Consider the following 27,860-nt stretch of genomic DNA (forward strand, 5'->3'; position numbering starts at 1 on the left):
AAAATGACTTCAATATTGCTCCTGTAACACACCTGAGGGCGTGGTAGGTGTTGAAGCTTGCCTCCAAATGCTCACCTACAGGGAAAAAACTGACAATGAGGAATTTGAAAGCTGCCAAGAATAAGAAGCACAAAAGGGAACAGCTTTTATTCATGACGTATAAACTTAATTAGAGCTTTCCTTCCCACTTAATATTAGTAAGAATACTATGTTCAACCTATAATATGCAACAAGATTCCCGAACACCATACCCAATTTTACACATTTTAATCCTATGATATGTTGCACAGATAGAAAATATTTTATAGCATTGTGATATGAAAAATTCCAATTATTTTAGGAGGTAAAGTAGGAGTCACAAACTTAACTGCAGGAATCAGACAGAGAGAATCTCAGAGTTGGGGAGACAATACAAAGCTCTACCAAGTAGTCCCTTATAGAAAAGCCAGCCAGGGGCACCTGGGTGGCTCAGTCGTTACACATCTGTCTTCCGCTCAGGTCATGATCCCAGGGTTCTGGGAATGAGCCCCGCATCGGGCTCCCTGCTCATTGGGAAGCCTGCGTCTCCCCCTCCCGCTCCGTTTGTGTCCCCTCTCTCGCTGTGTCTCTGTCAAATAAATAAAATCTTTAAGAAAAAAAAAAAAAGTAAGCCCAGTGAGGTCATCTGATTTTTCAAGAGAAGCCAGAAATTCAGAATATTATGTGAAATTGCTTGATTTTTAAATGCTACCCACTAATTCAAAAAAGTAGTAATAACTTAAACCCTGTGAGTAGCAACAATCTGTGGGCCCAACAAAACACATCTGCTGGACAAACTGGTCCAAATACCCACGTTTCCAGTCTGGGAATGAAAAGGAGGAAGTTTTTTTTTAACCTGAAACTAAATTTTAGATTAAAGGAAAAACATATATTTTGTCATCAAGTACCATGATGACAAAAAGATTCCTCTTTTACAAACAACATGTTTCTAATGGGTTAATCTCTTGAGGTCATTCTTAAATTTCAACTAGGAACTCAATGTTATTTTACAGAACTCTTTTGCTGGGAGCACAACGTGGTAGAAAGTACATGTAACTGGGATTTAAGGGAGAGAAATTCTTGGCCTTTGCTCCACTATGTTGCTCTCCAGAATAAACAGGTGGGGTTTGACTCTCCAAGACAAAGTGAAAGACACAAGTGACTAATTTTCTTTTATTTGAGGTTTTATCTATGTTTATACTGGGTAACTGCTACTTGGAGGTTTGTTTCAGTGAGTGAGCTTGCATGGCGTGCAGGGGCGGGGGGGGGGGCGCAGGGCACAGGATTCAGGACAAGGGATCAATCCAGAGTCAGAAGTCTCCTAGGGTCCTATCAAACTCATGAGGAAACTATAAACCTCATCGTGATTAGGATACAGTTGAGTAAATGGTGAAAATACCTTAGAAAATAAGACTGAAGGCAGCTCTCTGCAAATGTCTGAATGGCTTACAGGAGATGAAGATTTTAAGCCTACTTCTGTAGTCCCGAGGGATAGAGAAGCCAGTGACAGACTTCATAGGAAGGTGGGGACATCCAAAGGTGGATTTGAGTAGTCAGCCTCAATTCCATTTATATCCTGCCATGGAAAGTACAGGTCATTATTATGCACAGATTCCAAATTTGTGAATCCACCTACTTGCTAAAATCTGTAACCCCAAAATCAACGCTCACAATGCTTCCACAGTCACGGTCATTCACAGGCATGCGCATGCACTGAGCTGTGAAGAATGTGAGTCATCGGCCACACATGTTCCCAGCTGTGGTGCAATGGGAACCTGCTGCTTTTTTGTTTCAGCTCTCTTACTGTAAGCAAGTATTCTTTTCTCAGTCTATTTAGTGCCACATATTTCATATTTGCATGCTTTCTGTTGGTGATTTGGCTGTTTAAAATGGCTCCTAAGCATAGTACTGAAGTGCTGTCTAGTGTTCTTATGCACAAGGAGGCCGTGATGTGCCTTACAGAGAAAATACACAAGTAAGCTACATTAAGACATGAGTTAGAGTACTTTTGACTATGACTTCAATGTTAATGAATCAATAATACATATTAAATAAGATGCTTTTATTTATTTTTTATTTTTTTAGAAGATTTTATTTATCTGTCAGAGAGAGAGCACAAGAAGGGGGAGGGACAGGCAGAGGGGAGAAACAGGCTCCCCACTGAGCAAGAAGTCCGATGCAGGACTCGATCCCAGGACCCTGGGATCATGACCTGAGCTGAAGGCAGACACTTTAACCAACTGAGCCACCCAGGGGTCCCAATAAGGTGCCTTTAAACAGAAACACACATGCATTGATTGACAAAAATGTGACCAGAGGATGGCAGGAACCTAACCCTGTATTGCCCCTCAGGGCAATGATTCAGTATGTTTGTTCATGCAGTGTTCAAAGTAACTTTATAAAACATAACTACCATAAATAATAAGAACTGTTAAATGGCAATTTTATTACCTCTTAAGAAAAATGTCAGGGAAGATTTCACGTATCAGATCAAAGGACAGCAAAGAAGCCACACGGTGCCCTTTCCAGTGGCACATTCTAGTACTCAGTGAAGAACTGATCCAGGCCTCAGTTGGGCAGTTAGATTAAATAATGTTCCCTTTTGAGCCCCCCAAATTCCATCATTCTACAATTGGTCAGGGATCTGAGCGAGTCTCAGATTCCACTTTTATATAACATGAATGTTGGAAAAAATACTACCTTAGATTTCTTCCTAGCTCTACAGGTTTATTATCCAAGGAAAAGATTTTCCTAACATTCTTCTGGAAAAATATACATTTTGTCATTAAGTACCCTGACCACAAAGATTTCTCTTTTAACATCAAATCCTATTCCATATTTGTTTTACTCCACATTCAGTATCTCATCAATAGAAATTTTCATCTATAGAAACTTGCTATTTCTTATTAATGATCTTCTTCTAAGTTGGTTACTATCTTCAATTCACTGGTACAGGAAAAGACTCTCAAAGTTTTCCTACATATCAGACATTCCATACTAAGGAAGGCCCTAAATCTCTTTGCCTTCCCCATGCTACCTTTGCTCATTCTAAAGAACTAGATTCAGAATATTGTAATGGATAATGTGCCATGCACCTGGGTCTCAAACTAAGTGGATAATAAGCTTATTAAAAACCTACAGAACATCTCTCTCAAAGTGAAAACAGCCTTGGAGTAACAAGTCTTGTTTTCCTGTAACCCTATTTTTAGAACAAGCCTCCTAACCTCCTGAGTGGTTCCCTAGAAAACACTCAGAATCACATTTAGGACAATTGTGACCAGTTTCAAATCAATCGATAGTTGAGTTGGCAGCAGTAAACCATGAATATGCCTGAACTGGGTAAGAACACAGTCCATTAAGTGATAACATCTGGCTTCCTGCTCGGCAGGGAGTCTGCTTCTCCCTCTGACCCTCTTCCCTTCATGCTTTCTATCTCTCATTCTCTCTCTCTCTCAAATAAATAAATAAAATCTTTAAAAAAATAAAAAATAATAAATAAATTTAAAAAAAGAGTGAGAGACTCCTGAGTTTGGACTTACTTCCACTTATTCTAAGTATATCCATAATCAAGTTTTTTATCCCTCAGTAAAATGGGTCTAAAAATAACACCTTTACTATGCGGATCTGTTTTGTGAATACACGAGATAATATATGTAAATGCAAAACTCAATGGCAGGTTCTGAGTATGTGCTACTCTTATTGATTATGATGAAGTGGTTAGTGGTTTTATTGCTTGTTTGTTTTCTACAAAACAATAAAATATTATTGATATTTGCCAGATGCTACATGTAGATCCTATGACTAATGTGTAGGGCAGTAAAAGACAGAGTTATAGGATCTATTTCATGTGGAGCTTCCTATGTGTTAAAACCAGGTAGTTTGCAAGTGATCATGAAAGTTGTAAAACTTTCATGTAAAAGTCCATTGAAGAATTTTAAGCTGGGAAGTTGGAAGATCAGATGTACATTTTAGAAGGATCATTTCTGTAGATGTATGATATGTGAATTCATGGAGCTTAGACCATAAACAAGAACACTAGTTGGGGAGCCACTAAATAATCCAACCTAAACTAAGGCAATGGCAATGATGAACTTGAAGGGTGAAAAGTAGATTCAAGGGACACTTACAATATACCTAGGGAGTCAAGATGGCAGTTAGTTAAGATAGAATGATCAAACACTACTTACAAGTTTCTCTTAAAACTGAAAAAAGAAAACTCAGGGTTTTGATCAAAAGTACACTTAAATTTATTTATACTTAATGAGACACACCAATTCTGTCAACTATCAAAGATACCGCATAAATGCAGAAGGCTAAAAAAAATTATCAAGCAAATAGAAGTCATTGTAAGTTCAGGAATTACACAGAAATATCAACAATTCTTGTCTTAGAAATAAATCTTTGTAATTATATCTCAAATTGCAAAAAAGGAAGTGTTTCATGTATCACTGTCAATGAACATTGAGTGACTGCCCTTACAAGAAAAACTGCACAAAAGAAAGTGTCAGACCAGACCTATCCTCCCATCTTTTTTGTCTTTTCCCCACCAGCCACCCCCCCACACACCATCACAATGGGAGTCCTTGACTTACGAATTTCTGTGTTCAACCAGTTTAGCCTATGCCTATTTACATGGATCATTGAATACTGCAAAAACTAGATGACATTCTGTTGCAACGCTTCTTAATCTTTTTTGGGTATGGGGCCCTTTCAATGAACTGATAAAATCTACAGTTAGACTTTCTCCCCAGAGAGGGATTGGGATACAAAATTTATATTGAAATACAAACTTTCTAGTGATTCAAAGATTCACTAGATCACCATTCTTTTTGAGGGGTTCTATTGGTATAGTAAGTGTAGACAGGAACGAATGAGGTAGGTCATATTTCCCTTTATTTCTGTCACTTTATTCTTTATAACATACACACAAGTTCTTGAGTGCGTATCAGATTTTAGTGAAGCACTAGGCATAGATGTAGGGAATACTGAAAGAGAAAACCTTAAGTTCTCTGGCAAACATTACTGTTCCTGTACTAAGAGAACAGCATCTACGAAGTAAAAGTCTTTTATGAAATTTTTATCCCCTGTAAATATTCCCATTTCTAAATGTGCTCCCCTATCCTCAAATCTATTCTCCCAAACACTCGACCTACACCATATGGAACAGTCTTTCCTCCTTTTAATCTCTGTCCTCTTTGAGGAAGCTTCCCCATAAAACACAGTTGTTGATTTCATTGCAACACCCAAGGCCTCAAAGAACTGCTACAGGGTCAGCAAGAGCTTGGGCCAAGGTGGCTTGGGTGATCAGATTCTACAGAACGGTCAGAATGTGAATGTCAGTTCAGCCCACTTGACATCTCTTCACCAGTATGGTCTCAGGCAAGTCTACAGGTTTTTCCAGTTGTAAAAACGCAGGTAACTTACATTAATCACCATACCCAGCACAAAATACACACATGCACACACACATACAACACACAAAAATGCCCAAAATAAAGATGATTATTCTTCAGAGATAATACAGTCCAGATACATAAGGAAAAAGATAAGCATGTCTTTGATGATTTGTATGGCTTCTGATCTCGTTGTAGGTCTTTTACTTTATTTTTACCATGCAGGACAGTATATTTTCCTTTATTCTTACCTACTTTCAAATTGTGCCTTTCTGGCTTGATGAGGATAAAAACAAGCCCCAAACAATGTGCTTCTTAATGGCTATTTCCTTGATTCACAAATGTTTAACCAACATTCTGAAATAATCACTTTAATCACTTTCAAAGGCCAAATTAAAATCATAGACAAGGCATCTTTCTTGGTCCCATTCTCAATTTAGGTATGGGTTTGGGAGTCACAGTGTCTGTGACTGTCATAACACTAATATTTTTTAAAATTTTATCTGGTCATTTTATCTAGATATAATGTCATTTCTTGGGATCAGCAACACAATGAAATGGGATGGGCACATTATTTCAGTGTTTCTGTATTCATTAGACCCCCTAGTTTTATGTGAATGTCCACATCTTCCAATGTTCTCACCTTTGAGGTACTTCATTCTCTCATCTTAACTGTATTGTCTTTCTGTCATGTGTTTGGAGGGTTTGCCATCATCTCCTCTCCCCTCTTCCTCCAACTTTGCAAACCACTTCTACAAACATTAACTTAAATGAATGCCATAATTATTCCCATGTTCATACTAGTCTCTATAGATAAGTGAAATCATATTGGGTTGTGGCAAGGAAAACAAAAGAGAATTCACTTTTTCCAATCAGTTTTAAATTAAAGGAAAGAATATAATTGAGGCTAGCAGGTTAATTATTTGCATGGATAAATATGGTAAGAAATAAACACAAGTCACTTAATAGTTACTAGAAATTACTATCATAATTCAAATGGTAATGAAGGCAAGCCATTTAATTTAGAGATATTACGTGTTTAGGAAAATTATCCTTCTCAGTCACAAATGACTGAAACATGAACTTGCAAATGATGTAAATGAAAAGGATATTAATAAATAAGAATATTGTCAATCACTGTAAAATCTCTGAAATGTGTTTTTTATATGAGCAGATATTTCTTAAAAGTATAAAAATTCCAAACTATTAACTGTGCTCTTTAATTACACAATATCTTAAAATTCAAAATTTTCATATTTCACAGAAGGAAATGAACACTCTAATCAATTTTACATAAATTCCAACTGTTAGACCTAAATTCTCCAAATACAATGGAAGATAATCATATATAACCAAAATAAAAACTTAACCCCAAATTTTAATTATCATAACTCAATCTTCATGAAAACTATTTAGCCATATTACCATTGTTTAAAGGAAAAATATTGCTGTCAATTTTCAGCTTCTAAATATTAATTATGAAAAACTAACTCATCCCACATAAGCATAAAGATATTCATTCCTATATTAAAAAGTTAATTGCTTGGCTTCCTGAATACTTTTATTTTAAAACTATGACTGTAACAGTATATACTAACATACATTACTAAAATCTTTACCAGAAGGAAAAAAAAATGCTAAATGTATAATTTTATTATTTTACTTCAGAGCAAAGTTCTCCTATTTGTTTTTTTTTTAAAGATTTTATCCATTTATTTGACACAGAGAGGGAGAGCACAAGCAGGGGGAGTGGGAGAGGGAGAAGCAGGCTCCTCAATATGCAGGGAGCCTGATGTGGGGCTCGATCCCAGGACCCTGGGATCATTACCCAAGTCAAAGGCAGACACTTAATGACTGAGCCACTTAGGTGCCCCTCAACACCTGTTTTTTAAAGCAACTAAGTGAAAGAGACATATAGTCTCTGGTATAGTTAGATTCTCACTGTTAGGGGCACTAGGGTGGCTCAGTCGGTTAAGTGTCTGCCTTTGGCTTGGGTCATGATCCCAGAATCCCTGGGATTGAGTCTTGCACCTTGCACCAGGTTTCCTGCTCAGCGTGGCATCTGCTTCTCCCTCTCCCTCTGCTCCCCACCCCCATCCCCGCTCTCTCTCTGCTCTCTCTCTCAAATAAATAAAAAAAAAAAAATCCTTAAAAAAAAAAGAAAAAGATTCTCACTTATAGTTAGTTATGCTTTTGAACTCCACCATGTTGCCAGATCAGTTACATGGGGAAATTGCTGATGATTTGCCAAGTGAATAACCAGCAAAATGTTCAAAGGGCCAGAGGTAAATTAAATGCTAAGGCAAAACAGGCACTTGAAAGGGATTTGTCAATTTGATCCCAGAAATACATAAGTAAAAGAAAAGCAGTTGATTGGGAGAAACTGGGAAAAGAAAAAGTGGCTTACATTATTTCTAAACCAGAAATTCCACAACAGAAGACAGTTACTGGACATGAATAAATCTGAATTACTGTACTTACACTGGTATGGAAATACTAGACAGCATTTTTAAAGAATGGAAATTTCCAGAACTGGAAAGACATAATTAGGTGTCACTGTCCTGAGAGGTTTTGTTAATGTGTGGTAGTCCCAGTTCTTCCAAATGGAAGGTGAGCTGTTGTATTAAGGCATGAGACAGAGCTCTATTTTTACACCAAAGGCAGAAAGTCCTACTTAATTGTCCTAAAATCACTAAAGTGTCAATGGCTATCCCTTATCCAAATCTTTTGGGACTTACTGAGTAGTGTCTAGATCTGTGTCTCCATTATCTAAGCTACTACTTGGCTACCCGTTCTGGGACTTTTCCAGTTCCAACACACCCTTCAGAGGCAATACCACAGGTGCTGCTGTAGCTATACTATATTCACTGGAGATGCACTGCAGTTTTAAAGAAAGGTAATAGAAAGATTTGTTTCCTAATATTGCTCTTGATGATGTCCCAAGTTGTGTTGACATTTTAAGTCTAAAGTTCATCAGGAAGTTGAAAGAGATTAATCTAATCAGATATTTAAAAATATTATAAAGCTAGACCAATTTAAATAGAGAACTACTGTCACAGAATTTAAAAGTTGTAGTTTCGGGGCTCCTGGGTGGCTCAGTTGGTTAGGCGTCTGCCTTCAGCTCAGGTCATGATCCCAGGGTCATGGGATCCAGCCCCACATCAGGTTCCCTGCTCAGTGGGGAGTCTTCTTCTCCCTCTTTCTCTACCCCTACCCCCGCTTAGGCTCTCTTTCTCTCGCCCACTCTCTCAAATAAATAAAATTTTTTAAAATTTTTAAAAAAATAAAAGTTGTAGTTTCATTATATTAGTATAAAATGCCATAGCTCAGAACTACTATACCTTATCATATATAAGACAGTGATATAAAATAAAGCATCAAAAATCATCAAAGGGAGACTTCTGCTTTCAGAAAGATGAAGTTGACATACTTTTACCTATTCTTCCCACTAAATAATACTAAAAAACTTAGACATTATAGATAGAACTGCATGATAGGACTTAAAGTTTAAGAGAAGAAGGCAGTCCAGCTAGGGACCTTGTGAACTAAGGAACAACACAGGTGAATCCACTGCATATCCTTTTTGCTTCATATATTTCATATTTGGAAAGGAGGAGCCAGCAACTCAGAAGCATAAATGGATGAAAACAAAAAAGGCAGAACAAAAGCCGACTCTATCTAGCCAAAGGAGTGGAAAAGAGGCACCCTGATAAGACAGAAAACATTTAGACAATAAAGGAACTTCTACCCTAAATACAAAAGAAAAAAATTATGGCCCCACCCCTACTAGTGCCAACCAAGGCTGAGTGGGGAGCCTCGAGTTTCACACTTACCTAGCTGTAAAGAAGCACTACATCCGACCCTTCCAGAATGGTGACAGAGAAGGCTGGATAGGAGCCACACATTTATCTCATCAGACAGTAACAAGCTTCCCCTCCAACCAGAAGTACCAGTGGAAACGACATGGGGAGCATGGATTTCCACTCCCACCTGGCAGTAACAAGGATCCCCTCCGCTCCCTGCTGGGGTGGTGTCAGAGAACACTAGTGGACAGTCAACTTTCCAGCAATAAAGACGCCTTATTCCCCATGGTGTCAGTGGAAATCATCAGGAAACATTAATGAAGCACACTCATTACTTCATTCAAAGAAGTCACAAAGCGAGGGCACCTGGGTGGCTCAGTCAGTTAAGTGTCCGGCTCTTGATTTCCGATCAGGTCATGATCTCAGGGCTGTGAGATGGAGCCCCACATTGGGCTCCGAGCTGTGGATGGAGCCTGCTTAAGATTCTCTCTCTCTCTCTCTTTCTGCCCCTCGCCCAAAACAAAAAAAAGAACTCAAAATATAAGCATATGACTTCTAGTGATGACCACTGGTATTCCTCTGGAATTTGCAGAACAGGTGGAAAGTTGATAGGCTCTGATTTTGGAGGGGAAGAAATCTAGATAGCAGTATGATCAGAAAGGAGAACAACTTTTATTTGAGCAAGTTGGGTCAGTGGAAGATAAATAATTAAGTCCTCACTCAGCAGGGAGTCTGCTTGGGATTCTCTATCTCCTTCTCTCTCTGTCCCTCCCCCCCACTAAAATAAAAATAAATCTTTAAAGAAAAACAAAGAAGTCACAAAGGAAATAAAAAATTTACATTAGGGGCACCTGGGTGGCCCAGTCGGTTGAGCGTCTGCCTTCGGCTCGGACCATAATCCCAGAGTTCTGGGATCAGGGCCCACATTGGGCTCCCTGCTCAGTGGGGAGTCTGCTTCTCCCTCTCCCCCTTGCTTGTGATTTCTCTCTCGCTCTCCCTCTCTCAAATGAATAAATAAAATCTTTAAGAAAAAAAGATAATTTCTTTTAAAAATTACATTAAATTAATGAAAATGGAAATAAAACATACCAAAATCTATATGACACAGCTAAACCAGTGCTGAGAGGAAAATTTAGAGAGCTCAACGCTTACAACAGAGAAGAGGAAAAGTCTCAAATTAACAATGTAAGCTCCCACCTCAAGAAGCTAAAAAAAAAAAGAAAGAAAATAAACCTAAAGCAAGAAAAAGGAGAGAAACTGAAATTAAAACAGAAAGAAAATAGGAAAAGATCAAGGAAACAAAGAATTTGCTCTTTGAAAACATCAACATTGACAAAATTCTAGAAAGTCTGACAAAAAAGAAAAGACACATTATCAATACTAGGATTGGAACAGGGATTATCACTTCAGAACATCAGAACTTCAGACATCAGAAAGATAATAAAGGAATTCTCTACACATCAGTATGAGAACTTAGATGAAATGGATGAATTTCTCAAAAAAGAAAACTACCACAACTCACACAATATGAAACAGATAATCTGAATAAACCTGTAACTATTAAGGAAATTGAACTCAATTTAAAAACTCCCAAAAGATAACTCTCCTAGCACAGATTATTTCACTGGTTAATTCAACCAAATATTTAAAGAAAAATTAACACCAATTCTACACAAGTTCTTCCAAAAAAATAGAAGAGGAAAAAAACACTTCTCAATTCAGTTCATGAAGCTAGTATTACTCTGATATAAAACTAGGAAAGTCAGTACAAAATAAGAAAACTACAGACCGTTATTCCTCATGAATACTACAAACACAAAAATTCTTAACAATAGTATTATCAAATAGAATCTAACAAAATGTAAAAAGACACCATGACCACCAAATGGAGTTCATTTCAGGGATGCAAGGAAAGTTCAACCTACAAAAATCAATAAATGTAATCCATCAGGCTAAAGAAGAAAAATCACATGACTGTATCAATTAATGTATAAAAAACATTTGACAAAATTAGAATTTTAATATAAAAATTCTGGAGAAAAAAAACGTAATTAAAGGGAACTTCCGCAACTTGATAATGAGAATCTAGAAAAAACCTACTTTTGCAAACATCCATAATGGTGAAAGACTAAATTAATTTCCCCTAAGATCAAGAACAAGACAAGGAAGAATGTTCTCACTATTCTTTTTCAATATAGTGCTAGAAGTTCTAGGTAGTAAAATAAGGCATGTAAAAGAAATAAAAGGCATACAGATTGGAAAGAAAGAAACTGTCCCTACTTATAGATGACATGATTGTCTACACAGAAAATCCTGATGAATTTACAAAAACCTCCCAGAATTAATAAGTGATTAAGTACAGTGGCAGATACAAGATAGGTATGCAAAAAAAAAAAAAACAAGTTTACTTCTATATACCAGAAATAAAAGAGGAGATATTTACTATAGACCCTACAGCTAAGGAAAGAAAGAAGTAAAGAGAAATTCAAGCCAGGACAAGGGGTAGGCAAGCTAGTCCTCTAGCAAGATACCTTCAAAGTAAAAACATATTATCTGGAGGGGTATGAGAATAAAGAAACCAAGCATAGAGAACATGTACACGTATCCTGGTATAGATACGTTTCTTAAAGTTCCACCAGCTTTTTGTAGCTTCTATCTACTGCTCATCTCACCACTGTCCTTACCCTCATGTAGGATGTAGGTACAGTAGAAATATGGTATTTAGGAAACCCTCTTGCACTGTTGGGAATAAGAGGATTTTTCTGGTGGAATTTCAGGGATATGTCAAGGACAGTATCTGAAAGCTAGTAGTGGTGAATCTCACAAACTGTTGGTGGGAATGCAAACTGTTGCAGCCACTGCGAGAAACAGTATGGAGGTTCCTCAAAAAGTTAAAAAATAGAACTGCCCTATGATCCAGCAATTGCATTACTCCATATTTACCCAAAGAATACAAAAATACTAATTTGAAGGGATACATGCACCCTGATATTTATAGCAGCATTATCAACAATAGCAAAATTATGGAAAGAGCCTAAATGTCCATCAATAGATGAATGGATAAATATGTGGTACATATATAATATGGAATATTACTCAGCCATAAAATGAATGAAATCTTGCCATTTGCAATGACGTGGATGGAGCTAGAGAGTATTATGCTAAGTGAAATAAGTCAGAGAAAGACAAATACCATATGATTTCACTCATATGTGGAATTTAGGAAACAAAATAAATATACAAAGAAAAAAAGAGACAAACCAAGAAAAAGGCTCTTAACTAGAGAACAAACTGATGGTTACCAGAGGGGAGGTAATGGGGGGGATGAGTGAAATAGGTGATGGGGATTAAGAAGTGCACTTATGATGAGCCCTGGGTATTGTATGTAAGTGTCGAATCACTAAATTGTACACCTGAAACTAATTTTACACTGTATGCTAACTGGATTTTAAACAAAAACTTTTTAAAAATTAAAAATAAATAAATAAAAATTTAAAAGTACCTGTAAAAAAAAAACCAAAAACTATTGGTTAATGAATGCTTGTCTAATAAGGGGCCTTGGATTAAAAATCATATTTATAGGGACACCTGGGTGGCTCAGTCATTTAAGTGTCCGCCTTTGGCTCAGATCATGATCTCGGGGTCCTAGGATCAAGCAAGCCCCAAATCGGGCTCCCTGCTCAGTGGGGAGTCTGCATTTCCCTCCCCTTTTGCCCCCCACCTCACTTTTGCTCTCTCTAATAAATAAAACCTTTTAAAAATGTTTTAAAATTTTAAAAAAGAATCTTATTTATATCATCACAATTAATCTTCACCTTTACTAAGTATGCATTTATACTCCCGGTTATACACATTAAGAAATTCATGGTCAGTCAAATACATTTTCCAAGGTCAAGAAGTTAGTAGTGGAGGGAAATGGTTGGAGCCTACGCCTATTTGAATTCAAAACTCTGTAGTCTTACTTGATCTCTGTTCCATACCTGCCTACTCATAGAGAGTCAACCAGAGTTCAGAGTCAGAGCTGAAATATAAAAATTTAGTGTTTCCTTTCTGAAAATGTATTTTTTAATCCTTAGTGTACCTCTAACCCATGTTTTCAAATTGGATGAACAAAAGCTTGTCTGAGTTTCAATAATTCATAGGTCATGTGTTTTCACAAAGCTAAGGGATCATCCAATTACCCAACCACAGGGAGAAATAAGTACAAATTCCTAAGGTTTGTTCTAATGCCACCCCAGAGATCTAAAGTGATCAATGTAACATCAGCCAGAGAGATATTCCCCAACCTGTCAAAGGCCTCTGAGGTTTGGGGTCTTAATTCTGTCAATTAAAGCACCTGCTAGCACTCTGGGCATAGCAGGAAGAATGCAGTACTAGAAAGTGAGTACTAGTATGAAATTGTTACAGGATGCGTTTTCTCTTTGTATATCTCATGTCTGGACATAACAGTATAGCATACTGAAAGCCAAATGAGATCCTCTGGGGCTGACCAAATGAGCTCAATAACTCATCATAGTCCTCAAAGACAATATTTTGTCTTTTCAGTCTATAACCAAAAGGGAGTGCTTCAGTAGAAATGTGAATAATTCTGAATAAAGCTATCAGAGAGCAAATCCCTATAGTGCCAAAGGGAATTATTCTAAAGCATTTGTTAGAAATACCCAGATAACAATAACAGTTGGTGCCAAAGCATTCTGGTTTTGTAGGGAAGGAGTTTAACTCACATCAGAACTTAGATTAATCGTAATGTTAATTGTTAATATAAAAAAGCTTAGGTATCCCACAACAGAAAGACTAGAGAATACAGCCTTTGTATCATTTTCAATTTGAAACTATATTTACACAACAATCCTACTAAAAGGTTCACCACTCATAATGCTTTGTTTTAGTAGTGAATTACAGGAGCTTAGTAAATGTTCACTATCATCACAGAATATCAATTTTAAGTTTCTAGAAACCAAATATGCTTTGAAATTAAAAGTTAGATGGGGCTCTATATATTCTGTCTAAATCTTACCAAAAGATATTTATTCCTAACAAGCCAAATCTCTTTCCAAAAAGATTACCCTTAAAGAAAGAGTCTCTTCTTAAACTTACTCTTGGAGGAAGGGAAAGGAAAAAAGATAAGCAGAAAGACATGCAGCAGTGTACCACAGAGTAGCACTTAGCTCAGCCTTACTGCCCACCCACCCTGCCTGACCAAATGCCGAAGAAATCCACAGCAGCTGCAGTGCCAATGAAATGCAGATATTTGAAGGTGGTGTTCTATAAATAAAACACAAATTGTAATAAATATTCAGAGTAATGCCATATTTATCAAGGCCTGGTTACAACGGCTGCCAGGAAATAGGGCCCTAAGGGAAAAAATGCCATACCCATAGTCCACACACAAGAATGGTAGGGGATCCTGAGTAGGAAAGTCACACTCTGAGCACTCAGATTTCATAACCCCTAGAGGTATCATTTACATTGTCATCATTACAGATGGCAACTCTTGGATTTGGGCAATGCATATCCTGCACAGCTGGGACCCTGGATGCATGGTCTCAGAAAACTAAACATGTAACAAGCACAGCTTTTTAAGACCAAGGTAGCTCTGTTTGAGGAATGACTTGAGCCAGATAATCCAAGTCAGGCAGGCAGAACAAAAAGCAAACTCTGTTTTCAGATCAGTATAAGAACATTAAGCCTTTTTCACAACCATCAACAGTATTTACCTTAAAATTGTGAGTTCTGCCAGCTGTGATGGCTAAAGTCTGTCCAGTTTGATTTCTATTGACTTTTCATCTCTGCTTCAACTCTCACTTGTGCCATAGCCACCATCACCTGATACCGTGTTCATCCCAATCTAACAACTGCCTCGGGTCGGCCTGAGAACCCAGCCCACAGCAGACCCTCCACAGAACAACCAGAGACAAGCAGTAGTGGGAGGGAGAGAAAGGAGACCAAAATAAATATTAAATGCAATGTTTAGAGATGGTTGAGATAAAAAGTAATAATGGCCTTTACGTGTGTTATTCAACAGGTGCCAATTTTTTTGTTTTTTTTTTCAAGTACTCATATTTCGGGGATGGGAGATTACCATGCGTTTTCTCATGCACAAGAACAGATTTCAGCAGGAAATAATACATGGTGAGCAAGCTTCAAAAAAAAAAAGTACATCAAATGCCAGGAGAATTCTTCTCAGTGACACAATATAGGGTATTTCTGGGTGCCCAAAGTAAGGGCATTATAAAAGACGAAGAACAGTCTATGGTAAAGCTGTAAGTACACATTTAGGTGAAACACACCAAAAATTTTTTGAGCCTGATTTTTTTTTCATCACTGATTTTTGTCTTTCCAACCCTCACACTCAATTTCCCTCCCAAAAATTTCCCACCTAGCTTTTTCTTTGAACTTCTGCTCATCTTGAAGTGGTTTTTAGAACCTGCCTCTATCTACCACTGAATGCCTTGGTCCACAGCACACCTCTGCTCAGACTGCTCTTCCTATCGCAGACCTGACAGGCTCAGAGATCCTAAATACTGAATATTAGTCTCATGTGTTTTTCTTCCTTGTGGTGTTTCCCAGATAGTGGTACCTGATTCCTTACAGGATTGGTGTACCCATACCAATAGGAGGCTCCTTATCTCAAGACCATTTTAAGACAAACTGTTCACCCTTAACTGCTGCCAAAGTAACAATGACAAGATGGGGAGTTTCCTTGTTTCCTGAAGCTCCCTCAAGTTAGAGCAGCAAAAACACTGAGACAATTTGAAAAGCATTAAAATACATTTCTCTCTTTCTTACTCAGTTCAAATGGACTGAAAGAAAGAGAACATTTATTTCCATTACTACATTTCAGGTAAAGCCTCAAATCCTCTGGTTTCTCTAAAGTTTTTGCTTTTGTATGAGAAATCGTACTTTCATCACTAAACCTGTAAGGGTTTTAGAGCTCTGCAGTCCTTGCAAGCAATCCTGATTTAATGTTATTTTCTGGGTTTTTTTCTTCACCTCAACAGCAATTCAGAATGGATTATAATGAATCCATTTTTGTTTCTAGGTTTCCAATTGCTTCACAAAATATGCTTTTAAAAGAAATCAAAATTATTTCAATGTTACAAAATTGCTTCTATACTTCTGTATAGGCCTGGAAAAAAATTTTTAAGGTCCCTACCAGACAATTTTCTGGCCACAAGTGAAACCATAGTGAAACCATTCCAGAGAAATAAAAGTTTCATCTTCTTATAAAGGTCCACAAAACTGGAGACACCACAATCTCCTTCAGTTACCCCAAATGTTGACAATCCTTAGTGTTGACAAATGCATTCTCATCTGTAGAGTCTCATGTTCTAGTTAAACCTGTTCTGTTTATTCCTCAATTCTGAAGAGATGTTTCGGATGGATATCTCCCCTTTCTTTTTTAGAGAGAGAGTGCGTGCATGTGCCATGCGTGTGGGAATGAGTGGGGGAGGGGCAGAGGGAGAGAGAGAGAGAGAGAACCTAAGCAGGCTCCATGCCCACTGTAGAGCCCGACTCCAGGCTCAATCTCACGACCCTGAGATCGTGACCTGAGCCGAAATCAAGAGTCTGAAACTTAACTGACTGAAGCCACCCAGGTGCCCCTCAGATGGATGGATATTCACTTTTAATTCAATTCAGTAATCATTTATTGAGCAACTCTTACTAAACACCAAAGATACAGAAATAAAGGATATAATCCCAGTCCTCAAGAAATTTGAAATCTAGTAAGAAGGACAGACATGTAGACATTACAGTAATGCTTTTTACAATAGATATTGGGTAATATTCAAAATACTGTTAGAACATGGGCACCAATCCATCAAAATGAGACCTACAAACAGAGGAGTGTTCTGGAGGACCCTCTCACAACTCTACAATCATAGCATTGTGGAGACATGCAAGAAATGTAGGAAAAAGGCGATGATGGCCTGGGGACAGAGGGAGTGAGTCGGCAGGCCAAGGCATTGGCTATTTTACTACTGATACAAAATACAAAAATATTTTTGTATTTTACAACTAGCATGGTCATTCTGGTACACAGAATGTAAAGATTAGCTTCAGAAAAAAGAACCATTCTTAGAGGTGACAATGCATAAGGACCAGTAGACCACTATCCTAATCCATGGAAGATCACTGATGATTTCCTGTCATAGTCCTTAACACTGTTCACATAATATTCTAGTTCTCCTTCTTTCAAGTACATAGTAGGATTGCACTTTCCACCTCTTTTGAGGCAAAACATAACCACGTGATTTGCTTGGGCCAGGAAAATGTAAACAGAAGTGATATAAAGGTGTTAGAAGACTTTAAGAGCCAGTAAAGGATTTGATTAGAGTCCCATCCTGCAAACATATCCACTCAACGAACATGTAGCATGAACTAGAAACGTACCTTTGTTGCTCTAAGCTCCTGAAATTCAGGGTTGTTTGTGAGTGACATATACATAATATATTGTGACTGATGAAATAACTAACTTTAATTTTATAGAACAAGTCAAATTTAGCCAGAAGGAAAGGGAGGAATGACAATTCTAAGCAGAGGGATAGTAGGAACAAAGTGAGAGTATTTCTGGATCAACATGATGACAAAGGATAATTTAAGGACATAGGCAGAAGTTTGTCATAAAATAGCTTGTATGGTATTCCAAGGAATGTAGACTTAATTTTATAGGCAGGATTGAGGAGCTAATGACCAAAAGAGTCTTAACATTCCCCTCAGCGTAGCTAAACTTTAGAGAGATTTCTTCTTGACTTTAGGCCCCTGACCTCCCTTTTCTTAGAGCATTTATTTTAGAAAACTTGCAATTATAAATTATTTCTTTGCTCCTTTGAGATGTAAATATCTCCCAGCCTCTGGTCAGTTTCAAACCAAGAAGTCTTTCTCAAGGGCCTAGGAGCCATCTCTTTGAAATGTAATCATAAAGCAAGATAGTGTTCCTATCCCCCAGTCTCTGTGGGAGGACAGGAGTTTAACTTGATGGGCACCAATTAGCAAACACAGATGGCCTAATTACATTGACCACCTCCTGCTCATGTCCTCCAGTAACTTCCCACTAGCTTACCTCACTGCTTATAAACTCTCCTGTCTTTTGTTTAGTCAGAATTGAGTTCAATCTCTCCTCACATTGCAATAGTCTTGAATAAAGTCCTCGTTGTTTGTTTAATGTGCCCGGTGTAATTTTTCTTTGACAGTAAGAACAAGATTAAGGAGGTCATTTGTAGCAATCCACATGAGAACTAGTGAATTAACATAACCTGATAACTAGATATGAAGAGAGGAAGAAAAAGAAAGCATCTGAAATCATTCCACGTGTCTTCAGATCACTGTTGCCCACTGACATGGAGAACAGAAGGGATCCTACAAAAGAAGATTAACTATGAAGTCAACAAATTTTCTCACTCTTTGGTCCCTTCCAGGGCCTGGAGACCTAGCAAAGTGTTCATATAATCATGTTTTGTTAAGCTTTGCAAAAATATTTTAACTGTAATCAGTAAAAATAGCTTCCAGTTTCTTTCCACTAAAACTTCCCTTATGTAGCATTTTTCTTGTGTGATTTTATAGATAAGAGCATTTGTGAGATCCTGTTTAAGAGAATGCTCAAGTGGGAATATGTCAGTATTTGCAACTTGGAAATAAATTTTGGAACATTTTAATAAGTAAAGATAAACAAAACTCCTGATTTGGGCTTATATAAAGAGTATCTACTCTTTCATCTTTATTTTTTTTATCTTTAATTTTTTTAAATTTAGGTAAAAAGTAATGGAATGAAAGTGAAAGCTATTAGTGAAATCAATAATGTATATTATTGTGACACTGAAAAGTAACTTCTAACAAAAAATAAAAGAGCATACCCACAGCATTAATTCATTAAGAGGAAAACATAAATACAAAGAGGAGTTATAAATAGGCCTTAGTTGATAAATTAATGAAAAGAAGTGAATCACTGACACATCAGAAAAGGATTTAAATTTCTGGCTGATTTGACATGACATACTGCTATTGACAAAATAATATAAAACTCATGATTCAACATTAAAATTTTCCACAAAACTCATGATTCAATATTATAGATATTCCAAAATGCAGATATTGACAACAAACCAACTAATGCATATCACCAGTTCAAGAGTGTATAAAATTAATCACCACATAAGAAAACTTGAAATGTTCTGAAATCTTACAATTCACTTAAGAGTAAATTTGAGAGAGGTTTTCAAAATTTGTCAACAGTCTTTAAAATTCACCTGACATTCCCAGTACCAATTAAAACCAACCAAAACTTTTAAAGTGCCTAATACTAAAACAGTATTCACCAATGAAAAATGAAAGATTGAATTATCTTTCTAATCTATCGTAAATGATGTAACAAAATCACTGTCATATAAGAAATACCAATGAGTATGAAGCTAAAAAATGATGGGGAAAATGTATTACAGGGATCTGTCAGGCAATTAATAAGAATAATGACCTTTTCTGAACTTTGTGATGTTTGTGGTATTATTTTTTTAATTTGTAATTTGTTGAGATTTCCTTCTCATTCAAAATAAATATTCAACTTCATATCTAATGCTGCATTATTTTTCTTAAAGAGGGTTCCCAGCAATTGTATAAACTTCAGCCTCACAAAACCTGGATCTAATCTTAAAGACCAGATTTATAAGTATGTTGGTAAATTTTATGTATCAACTTAACTAGCCCATGGTATTCCCAGATATTTGGCCAAACATTACACTGCATGTTTCTGTGAAGATGTTTTTGGATAAGATTAACATTTAAATTGATAGACTGAGTAAAACAGGTTGCCCTTCAGAATGTGGGCAGGCCTCATCCAATCAGGTGAAGGCCTGAATAGAACAATAGCTTGACCGCCGCCCCAATTAAGAGAGAATTCTCTTGCTTTTCAGGTTTTGAGGTGGGACATCAGCTCTTCTTAGAACTACAGCAGGTTACTGGCCTTCAGACTCAAACTGTGACATCAGCTCTGCAAATTTTGAGCTTGCCAGCCTCCATATCACAAGAGCCAATTCCTTATATCTATTACATGTATTTTCTATATCTATAGATACAGATAGATCAATATATCCCCTTGGTTCTGTTTCTCTGGAGAACTCCAATACAGTAGGTTGAGCAGGATGAATTCAATTTCAGGCATTGCTGAATTTGTGATCTCTTTGAGATATTTTACATATTGAAAACATGTCTCAGATTACTGAGTGCACTTTTTTCAGTCTAAAAATATCATACATGAAAAGCAAAAATTTCAAAGAATTTTCTGCTAACCACTCTTAACTTTTTAAACTTGGAATGGGTATAATGCTATAAAACCATAGTATTTACGTGGGGGTTTAAGGGAGTCACAAACCCCTTTGATTATCTGAGGGAAACCATATCCTCCATTGGAATGCAAACTCCATCATGGAAGGACCAGTATCTTGATCAATGCTCTATTTTCAGTGGCTGGGGCAGTATTTGGCATATAACAGATATTCAATAAATATTTTGCTTATCAACCAGTTGTTGGCAAATTCTAACTCACACACATCTCCTGCGGTAAACTGAGTAACAGCCTCCCAAAGACATCCATGTACTAATCTCCAGAATCTGTGAATGTGTTACTTTAGATGGCAAAAGCCATTTTGCAAGTGTAATTAAGGATCTTGAGATGGGAAATGTACCCTGAATTATCTGGGTTGGCTCAATGTAATCATCAGGGTCCTTAAAAGAGGGAGTAGGAGGGCTAGAGAGAGATTGAGGGTGCTGTACTTTGTACTCTGAGGATGGAAGAAGGTACCATAAGCCAAGAGAAGCAGGGCGTCTCTCAAATTTGGAAAAGGCAAGGAAACAGACTTTCTCAAGCATCGCCAGAAGGAAAGCAGCCCTGCTGATGCCTGTTAGACTTCTGACCTCCAGAAATGAAAAATAATAAATTTGTGTCATAAGACACTAGACTTATGGCAATGTGTTACAGCTTCCATGGGAAATTAATATACCTGTCCTCCAAAATCTGCCCATCTTACTGCCACTGGCAAGGTCTAGTTCCCATCATCTCTCCCCTCAACTACTTCAACAGTCTCCTAACCGTTCCCTCTGCCTCCAATTTCTCCCACTCCAGAAAATCCTAAGGTTCTCACAGGATATATATGATTATAGCATGGCTTCATTCTCAAATGATTACAAAATCCTTAGTATGTCAAGTTTGACTCTCAACGGTCTGTCCTCCATCTACATATCCAGCCTTATTCCTAATAACTCAGCCAGTAAGTTCCATATATCTTCCTAAAATGCCTCACTCTTGCATGTCTCTTGAATGTTACCCAAACCTTTTCTCCAGTGAAGTTTCTACTCATTATTTGTTATTCATCACTCAAGCATATATTCTCCTACAGAAGTTTTCCCTGAATACCAAGTGTTGGCAAAATGTGGAAAAACTGGACCTTCATGCATTCCCGGTGTTAATGAAAACTGGTGCAGTCACTTCAGGAAACAATTTGTCAGTTTCTTAAAAACTTAAACATAAATTTACCATATGATCTGGAAATGCCCAAGAAAAATTAAAATGCATGTCGACACAGAAACATGTATTCAAATATTCATAACAGCATTATTTATAATAATCCCAAGCTGGAAATATCCAAATGTTTATCAACTGACAAATGGATTTAAAAAAGTAGTACATCCACACATTTGAATACTAATTCTGCAATTAAAAGAAACAAAACATCAATACATATTTCCACATGGATGACCCTCAAAAACATATGCTGAGTAAAAGTCCAATATAAAAGACTACATATTGTATGATTGCATTTATATAAAATATCTAGAAAAGGTAAATTAATAGAGACAGAGAATGATAAGTAGTTTCCTAGGATTCAGGTGGGAGTCAATATTAATTGCAAATGGGCACAAGGGAAATTTTTGAGGTGAAAGAAATATTCTAAAACTGGATTATAGTGATAATCACATAACCACAAATTTACTAAAATCACTGAATTTACATTATCATTGGGTAAATTCTGTGTATATAAATAAGCCACCATAAAAATATTTAAAAAAATAAAAAACAACACAATAAATATTTTGGAACCATAGAATACATAAACTCCCTACAAGAAACCTGCACTGATACACTCACACAACACATCAAATACAACTTTGCATACAATGACTACATTCCATGAAGTCTCTCCTGTGGTCCTTAGTTAAAGAAGATTTACCATTAAAAAAGTTCTGACCAGGGATAAATTCAAGGAGAACATTACTTCACACTTTTTATATTTTTCTGTTTGTAGAGTTTGACATTGTACTTGTTTAAGAAAGAGACTTAGGAAAAAGCAGAGAGAATCAGAGGGACAAAAAAGAAACAGAAATAGGCAACCAAGCTCTGGAAAACAATGCACTATTGCCCACAGGTTCTAGTCTGGTGAGCTCGTCCCACGGCACCAGATTGCACAAGATACTTTTTCCACAGAGATATGCAGATTTAAACATATCTTTTTGATTTCCCCTTTTCTGCCAGTGAGTATAATATAATGGATTTGTGTTTCATGAATCGGTTCCTAAAATATTTCATAGAAAACTGAGGGAGCAAAAAAATGTAATAAATGTCAGACTTTGATATGTCTATAAAAGTTCTTTAAAGTCCAGCTTATCAGAGGCCATGAATATGATCTTTAGCAGTGCCATAAAATATAGTAAAGACCACAGGGTTTAAGTTCAGTAGAACTGCAAAGATCCTAACCTACTGCCACTTAACAGGGGCTAGGAAAAGAATAGCCTTAATAGTACTTCATTGAATTCAGATAGCAGGAAACTCCGTACTGAAGATCAACTTGAAAGAAGATCACTGGAGTCCAAAGGATCATAATGTGGAAATAATAGAAAGCTAGCTAAGAATCAAGGTCATATGAGAGCTTTCAAAGCAGCAGCAGCAAGTAACCTTTTAACACACTTAATAGAACACCTGAATCACATGAAACCTAATCATGTAAATATAATTTTAATTTGAGGAAAATGCAACTCTGAGATGTGAAGTAATTAGTGACATTACTATGTCTCATGTGCATGGCTTTAGACCACAGTTTTTAAGCTCCAACTATTTCAGTAATATGACACAGTTGGACTAGCCTCCAGTCGGAGTGGCTAATGGAAAAGAAAACCAGCTCAGTAGCATGAAGCAGTGTGCTTCAAATGGCAGAGTGGTTGTGAGAATCCCCGATGTCTGTGACCTAAAATCAGAGAACAGGGTGCCATTCTCACCATTAAGACCATTTGTCCACATTTAGTTCCCATGGAGAAAGCAAAATAAATGTGAGGATAAGGCAGGACTGACCTTAATATTCTTTGTCCATTTTAATCTGCGCAAATCGGTGTCCTCCTTGCCAGCAGGTGTTCTCTGGCTGTGGAAACTGAATGATGGTGTGGTCTGCCTGCTATTCACACATATTGCGAACCAGGTGAGCAGCAATAACTTATTCTGGGATATAGAGACTTTATTTTCCTCTGCCATAAACAGAGAATATTTCAAGAAATCTGTGTACTTCAGTGAAATACACAGGATGTTTTGACATTTGGGAATCACAGCTTTTCTCCCACAGAAATATAGATAATATTTCCACCACAAGTGTTTTGGCAGTTATATAATCTTAGTATTTATTTCTAAAATATTCATCAGAAATGAAACATATTATTACTCAAATGCTTTTACTGGTTGGTGTGGGTTTTTTTTTTAAGATTTTATTTATTTATTTGAGAGAGAGAGAATGAGAGATAGAGAGCACGAGAGGGAAGAGGGTCAGAGGGAGAAGTAGACTCCCCGCTGAGCAGGGAGCCCGATGTGGGACTCGATCCCGGGACTCCAGGATCATGACCTGAGCCGAAGGCAGTCGCTTAACCAACTGAGCCACCCAGGCACCCGGTGTGGGTTTTTTAAAAACAAGTTTGAGTATAGTTTGTTTTTCTCTTCTGATCTCTTCAGAAAAATGTTGCTTTTCTTCTTAAGAAACAATTCCGTATTTTTGACTCTATGCCTGGTTACAACATCATTACTCTAAATTATGTTTTACAGTATACTGAATAGAATATTGGTCATATAACAATAAAGCTCATAGCCCATATTCCATTTTCCAAGGTTTATACCTAGAAATCCATAAGGATTTCTTTTTTGCCTTGTCTAGTTTTCTATTTACATCTGCCCACCACCAGATGTTATTACTTGACATGGCATTGTATATCATTGCCACGTAGGTGGCATAAAGATTTATGTCCTATTCATGAATAGTTGACAAATTCTATTTTTATTTCACAATGGATGAATGCAAATCACTTGGCCTTAATGTTTCAAAAACAAAGTTATTACTGTTTGGCATTCTTTTTGGCTTGAAAAATGTTTGGCCTTTTGTACACAGATACACACAAACATACCATATACATATTTTTTTTCCTTTTTAGGTTGATTGTATATTCTAAAGCCTGACTGCCTATATAAAACCTTGGGCTTCAATTCTCTTGCCTTAAGATCAGCATATTAGGAAAATAAGCATGGCTTTATTTTTCATTTGCATTGCTTATCTTCAGTGTGTGATTTTTTTTTCTAGAGCACTAAGTTTCCAGGGCTTCTGACTGATGCACTTGCTATCTTACATATTGATTTGTAACTGACTCTCTCATTTGTCTTCACAATTCCATCTTTCATAGATTGGAGTCATTCCCAAACACATCAGATTATATCATTTCAGAGATCAGATACTTAGTTCTTTTCAGCCTCAGGCCTCTCTGTACATGAACTACTCTGCTGTGTATAATCTATTTACTTTTGTGCTTAAAATATATTTTAGACCTTATTTTACATATACTGCATGGAATTGGCAATGTACTCCTATAAAACAGCATGATTTTACAGTATTAGTGTAAGCTTTGACATCTAAGAAGCACTAGAAGGGGGTCAAGGGTTAAGGCTATAGGATCCACTCTTGCTCTATTATCCCACCAGTACCCACAGCAAGTGCTCAAAAATGCTCTTTGACTGATACAGACAGAATGGCTTCTGGGTGATACAGAAAATAGATATCTTCACAAGATGACTGAAAATACAAGAGTCCAGAGATAATTTGTCCCAGAGGTGGCCTAAAAATCCATTCTTTTATTTTCCAATTCTGAATCTCAATTGTAAATGTAATAAACAAAATGCCAGCATTATCCTAAGCAGGTGGAGGGATTCAATCTTGATTTTTAAAATATTACAGTCTTGGCTTCAGGTCAATAAAACCACAGTACAAGTGCTAGACAAAAATATTGGGGAGAACTTGTAATTTGACCAAACCAATTTCCAGGACCATCTCCTCCAAACTAAAGTATTGGTGTAGGAAGGAAGGAAGAGAGATTAGAAAAGAATTAAGTTCAGTTTGAGAGGCTATGCCCAGAGAATTCACAATCTCAGGCCAACTCGCACATGAGGTAGAACCACTGAGCTTTCTTTAACGTTTAGAATCTGAAAGTAGTGTGGACCTACTTCCTAGTTCCCTTGCTTCCATCGTCAAACCCAGGGATGTTACGTGTTTCCTGTGGAAGCCACTCAAGCCTGCATAGTACAGCAGAGAAGTAGAGCAGAGATGGTAGCATGACTGGTGGTATAAGAATTTGAGAGAAAGAGACAACCACCTGAGATACCTATGGGGCCAGAGTGGAATAAGAGAGCATTTAAAAGTGTCCTAAGACTCCCCAAAGGGGTATGAGAGCTTGCTCTAAGATAGAACCCACAGGTCAAGAGATTTCACAGAGTAAGCAGTGGATAATACAGAATGAAGGAAGACACCATATGTAATGACACTGTGGAAGAGGACCACACAGAATGAACAGCATCCTACCACAGGACTTAGATCAAGATCTAAAAGAAGACACTTTTGGGGCATGTGGGTGGCTTCGCTGAGCAACCAACTTTTGATTTCGGCTAAGGTCATGATCTCAGGGTCATGGGATTGAGCCCTGAATCAGGCTCCTCCTTCAGGGGGGTTGTCTGCTGGAAATTCTCTCTCTCTCTCCCTTTGCCCTTCTCCCAAGCTCACTCTCACTCTCTCTCTCTCTCAAATAAATAAATCTTAAAAAAAAAAAAGGAAATACTTTCTTCTCTTCAAAATGATAAATTTGCATATTTTCTCCCTCTCCACTTTGGCTAAGTTTAAATTTAAATGATTGATGCAATTATTCCACTAAGTTTACCTGAAAGTGACTAAATGAAGTTTTCCTAACTGTAGTGAATGTGCTGCCACATATTGTTAAGAACACCAATTCTGGAACCAGATCCACTGGGTTCAAATCTTAGCTTTGCCTAGGATTTGTGACATTAGTCAAGTAGCATTATCTCTCTGTGTCTCTGTTTCTTCATATATAAATTGGGAAAAATAATGGTGATTTTGTTATACTATTTACTTATACTCTTATAAAATGATTTGACATATATAGCATGCATAGAAAAGTACCTATGATAAGCAACTATATATAATACATATTATATATTATTATTCTCATCAAATAGAATGGGTGCTAAAAATAGAAATTAATTTTAAACAGTAAGCTTTTGCCACATCAAGTTTGTGCCATGTTAAATATGTAAACGCTATACAGATATATTAATATAGAATTTTAGGGGAGAAATGGAATTACAGATCATTAGTTCCAAACTTACTTTTAAAGATAAGAAGAATGGTATTTAGAAAGGTCAAATAATTTTTCCATGGCCCTACAGCTAATAAATCTCAAGACCAGGGTTCAAACTCAAGTCATCACTTACTCATTCAATGTGCCAGGTGCTGGGCTACATTTGGAAATAAAGCAGTATGCTAGGCAAATACACATCTACCTCACAGAGCTTACAATATGCCAGGAAACATACCTGGAAAGACAGCAGTGTATTATGATAGGAGAAATATTCCTAGCAGCCACGCAAGGCTTTCAAAGTGACTTGAAGCCAAAATCTAAATGAAGAGTGGAATTTAGACAGAAAAAGGGATGAGGTTAGAATACTTAAGGGCAAGGATGAGCTATGTAAGAGGCCCCAGAGTTGAGAAATAATAAAACTTGTTCAAGGAACTGATATAAATTTAGTATGTTTTAGCAGAGAATGCAGAAAGACACGGTGCACAGAAGCAGTAGATAGGATGAGATACTTGGGAGTCTTATATATAAACTATGGTAAGAAACCTGGACTTAATCTTAAAGACAATGAAAACTATCAAAGCTTTTAAGAAGAAGATAGAAGATTCCCCTGTTGGAGGATCCTTCTAAAACCTGTGGGAGAAAAGCCTAGAGAGGGCAAGATAAGAGTCAGGGATACCATTTAAGAGACTGGTGTATCCATGAGAGAAAACTAGGTCTTCTGTTCTTTTGAATGACATCACTATAAGAAAAGAGTAAAGATAAAACAAGGAAAATAAACAGAGCCTAAAAACTATTCTTGCTCTCCTTAAGTCATCTGCAACCCTTTTCATATCAATCACAGATTGTTAGTGAGAAGTGACCTTAAGGAAACCAACCTTTGGAATGTAGAGAAAGGCTATGTGTCTTGCTCATGTTCTATTAATGGCAGAGTCAGAACTAAATCTCAGATCTAATCTGCCAGCCTAGTGCCCTTCCCTGCACCATCCTG

At 37.0% G+C, this 27,860-nt stretch overlaps 1 long non-coding RNA gene across 1 annotated transcript; it reads right to left on the reverse strand.

Moving 5' to 3' along the window:
* Positions 1-44: 44 nt before the first annotated feature.
* Positions 45-27,860, reverse strand: LOC113920264. Its single transcript, XR_003519271.1, has 3 exons — positions 27,748-27,860; positions 1,418-1,594; positions 45-75 (listed from the first exon to the last, which is right to left on the reverse strand). It is a non-coding gene; the product is annotated as an uncharacterized LOC113920264 (long non-coding RNA).

The sequence above is a fragment of the Zalophus californianus genome, chromosome 3 (assembly GCF_009762305.2).
Source record: "Zalophus californianus isolate mZalCal1 chromosome 3, mZalCal1.pri.v2, whole genome shotgun sequence".
Classification (NCBI taxonomy): Eukaryota; Metazoa; Chordata; class Mammalia; order Carnivora; family Otariidae; genus Zalophus; species Zalophus californianus.